The sequence below is a fragment of the Grammomys surdaster genome, unplaced genomic scaffold (assembly GCF_004785775.1).
Source record: "Grammomys surdaster isolate TR1022 unplaced genomic scaffold, NIH_TR_1.0 165, whole genome shotgun sequence".
Taxonomy (NCBI): Eukaryota; Metazoa; Chordata; class Mammalia; order Rodentia; family Muridae; genus Grammomys; species Grammomys surdaster.
The window spans coordinates 4,438,190-4,442,647 of NW_021604613.1; the positions used below are offsets into that span (position 1 = coordinate 4,438,190).

A 4,458-nucleotide genomic window follows, 5' to 3' on the forward strand; every position below is an offset into this window, starting at 1 on the left:
AGTGTGGAAAATTTTGGCATAAGAAGGGTGCTTGGAACAGCAGAAACAACATCTCAAGCATGTTCAGAAGAGCTTGGGAATAAAGGTTAGCTAGGAGTTACCATTCTTTCTAGAGCCTGGAAAAGGGTTCTATTGCACAAAAAGGGTTTTCTGTGGTTTTGATTTTCACTAGCAGATCCAGAGGTAGGAATGTGTTGGCTTTTATCAATCCAGATGTGTATCTGGTGAGAAGAGGAAAAGATGAGGCTTAGCAGCTGTCCGTGATCAAATGTCAAAAAACGGAATCAGTTTCTTTATTATACTTTGCCATGGTAGGTTCTCAGTAAATGTTTGATGATGAATAATTACACTTTTAATTAACAAATTACTTATGAGCCCTGCATATTAGAATGCTTGCAGTGAATCCAGAAAGATAGAAATATCCTAATCTAATTTGTCCATACAAGTCTAGCTTTAGAGAAATCTAGAAGAATGCCATGCTAAGCAACATCCTTTAGGGAATAGTCATGTAACTTTTAAACACAGCAATTTATCACCTTGGTTCTTTTTACTTGTATATTAATTAATCAAGATAGAGAAGGTATAATTTCTAATTTTCCTGCAATTAAGTCAGCATGACTTTCTGTTGAATTAATGTTAAATGGCCTTATTCTTGGATGACTGAGTTTTTAAGTAAAGGGTATGGTTAATTCAAAGAGGAAAAAGTATGATCACTACATAGTTTCATTTTTTTCAATGTGTGCAGTTATGTGGTTTGGATAAGGGTGCTTATGTATGAACTGATTATATTAAAACAATTCATTTGCTGTCTTCTGATTTTCCTGTACAATTTTCTTGGAATAACAGTCTTCTCTTTACATTTTTTTCATGAAAACTATGTTACTATTGAAAATATGTATTGATTTGATTAATGTTTTACTACAATACAGAAACATATATAAACATTTACTTCCTCTTGGAAGAGATAAATCCAACACATCACCAGTTCTTCAGGAAATATGCCTTTGCTTCCTCTCTGCCTTAACTTCCTTTCTGATATCTTCTGTTAAGCAGTTCTTGACATGAGAGTAGATAAATTATTACAAGCTACAAGTTTTAAATGATTAGAAAATTAATTATTTCACCATCCCTGACCTCAAACTGTGCTACAGAACAATAGTGATAAAAACAGCATGGTATTGGTACAGAGATAGGTAGATAGATAAATGGAATAGAATTGAAGACCTAGAAATGAACCCATACAGCTATGGACACTTGATCTTTGACAAGCGAGCTAAAACCATCTAGTGGAAAATAGCATTTCAACAAATGGTCCTGGTTCAACTGGCATTCAGCATGTAGAAGAATGCAAATTGATCCATTCTTATTTCCTTGTACAAAGCTCAAGTCCAGGTGGATCAAGGACCTCTACATAAAACCAGATACTCTGAAAATCATAGAAGAGAAAGTGGGAAAGAGCCTCAAACACATGAACACAGGGAGAATTTTCCTGAACAGAACACCAATGGCTTATGCTCTAAGATCAACAATAGACAAATGTGACCTCATATAATTACAAAGCTTCTGTAAGGCAAAGGGCACTGTCAATAGGAAAAAAGATCTTTATCAATCCTACCTCCAATGGGGAGCTAATATCAAATATATACAAAGAACTCTAGACACTAGACTCCAGAGAATCAAATAACCCTATTAAAAATGGGATACAGAGCTAAACAAAGAATTCTCAACTGAAGAATATCGAATGGCTGAGAAGCACCTAAAGAAATGTTCAACGTTCTTAGCCATAAGGAAAATGCAAATCAAAACAATCATGAGATTCCACCTCACACCATTCAGAATGGCTAAGGTCAAAAACTCAGGTAACAGCAGATACTGGTGAGGATGTAGAGAAAGAGGGACACTCCTCCATTGTTCGTGGGACTGTGAGCTAGTATAATCACTCTGGAAATCAGTCTAGAATTTCTCAGAAAATTGGACGTAGCATTACCTGAGAACCCAGATATACCACTCCTGGGCATATACTCAAAGATGCTCCAACATATATCAAGGACATATGCCCAACTATGATAATAGCAGCCTTATTTATAATATCCAGAAGCTGGGAACAACCCAGATATCCTAGAACAGAGGAATGGATACAGAAAATGTGGTACATTTACACAGTGGAATACTACTCAGCTATTAAAAACAATGACTCCATGGAATTCTTAGACAAGTGGATGGAACTATAAAATATCATCCTGAGTGAAGTAGCACACATGGTATGCACTCACTGATAAGTGGATATTAGTCCAGAAGCTCAGAATACCCAAGATACAATTCACAGACAATATGAAGCTCTGGAAGAAAGAGGACCAAGATGTGGATTCTATCGTCCTTAGAAAGTTGAACAAAATACTTCTGGGAGGAAATACAGAGACAAAGTGTGGACCAGAGACTGAAGGAAAGGCTATCCAGAGACTGCTCCACCTGGGAATCCATCCTATATAGAGTCACCAAACCTGGACACCATGGTAGATGCCAAGAAGTGCATGCTAACAGGGGCCTGATATAGCTGTTTCCTGCTAGGCTCTGCCAGACCCTGACAAATGCAGAGGCAACACTCACAGCCAATCATTGGACTGAGCACAGGATCCCCAATGGAGGAGTTAGGGGGAGAACTGAAGGAACTGAAAAGGTTTTCAACCCCATAGGAAGAACAACAATTATCAACCAACCCGACCCCAGAGCTCTCAGGGAATGGGCAGAGAGGCACTGTGAAGGCTCGATTCCCCAGTATAGGGGAATGCCAGGGCAGAGTGGCAGGAGTATGTGGGTCGGTAGAGGAACTCCCTCATAGAAGCAGGGGGAGAGGGGATGGAATAGGGGGTTTCCAGGGAGGAAACCAGGAAAAGGGATGCCATTTGAAATGTAAATAAAAAATATCTAATTAAAAAGATACCAGAAAGAAGAAAAAATATTATTTATATATTATATATTTATTTTAAATATATATTTGTACAAAGTATAATTATTATACTTACATACTTATATAAGTATATAATCTTTAAATTAAATGTATATAATATCAACATATATTTATTTCCATTCATTTGTTTTCTTTCTTATACATCTAAGCTGAATTTTATTTATTGGTATAAAATGAAAATCTGCTATTTGCCTTTATGTGTCGGTGCCAGCACACCGAACATGCCCAAGTGGAAAAGATGCAATGAGAAGAATAGCTCCCTTAGAAAGACCAACACTTTAAAAAAGAGTGAAACACTTTCAGCTTCTCCCCTCGAGCCCCTAAAACATCTCACAGTCTGGATCTACCTATACGGTCCTACATCAGTTTCTAGACTATTTGTCAGGACAGAAAAAGTAAATGACACTGGCCAGTATAGTCTTTGGATAGTTAGGAAGGGTCGGGGAGAAAGTCAGTTCTCCTAACAACTTAGTGAGCCTCGATCTTGTCTGTGTGTGTGGTGGGTGTCTTTGGATTCTTTGTTTTCCACACCTCTTCAACGTGCTTGTCTTCTTGCAAACGCTTCAGCTTGGTAGCCCTTTGTGCCTCCAAGTTCTCTTCGTTAGCCTCCATTTTGTAGGACAGTTTCTCCTCTGCCATTTTGCTGAAATTATGTTCTCAATGGCTTTCTGGAACATTTCTTTTTCATTGTCCCACGTCTCAGCAAGATGCTTCAAAACTTCTGCTTCATGACACTTGCGTTTTTCTTCTGCAGCTTCTAATTTCTTCTCAATTTCCTCCAGGGAAAGATCATTCTTCTTTGGGGTGGGAGGAAGGGAAAATCGGGGACAAACTCTTTTGGCTGAGGGCTGAGAATCAGCTCTAAAGCTAGGCCTGAAGCATCGCTTCTCCAGCTCTTTCACCTGAATATCAGAAGATGCTATGTCGAACAGAAGACAAGAGACTGGCTGTACACTGTACAGAATCCACTGGCAAGGAAAGCCCTGCTCGGTCTGAGCTGCCTAGTCACACTCTCCAAAATCTTTAAGGAACCATAAAGTTGAGGCTACTTTAACTACCAAGAGGAAAAAATATCTGACCACAGTATTTAACAGGGTAATTAGAAAAATAAATAGATGAAATGATATACATGAAAATTAATTCTAAAATTATGAAAAAAACCCTAATGGTTAATGGTTAGTGAGGGAGTAGGTGTCCTGGACACATTCCTGATCTAGGTTGTTAGTCCTTACCAGGAATGTGTGAAGTAGAAGCTGTCATACAGGTCATGCCTATGCAGCTGAGAATTCTTTCAGGTCTTTTGATTGTACTTTATCAATACCAGTCAATAGATTTTAATCTCATCGAATTCCATTTTGGGAGACCATTTGAGTTACCAAGATTACTTAACTCCCAGTCTTACTTTAAGGTTTTTTTTTTTAAGCAAATATTACTATTAGTAAAGAAAAAATGGCTAAAAGCAAGCTACTAAATTTTAGACATTTCAAGTG

The 4,458-nt window shown here is 37.8% G+C and overlaps 1 pseudogene; it reads right to left on the minus strand.

Annotated features, from left to right (window-relative positions):
- Positions 1-3,436: 3,436 nt before the first annotated feature.
- LOC114619775 lies at positions 3,437-4,237 on the minus strand (annotated as a pseudogene).
- Between the last annotated feature and the right edge of the window lie 221 nt (positions 4,238-4,458).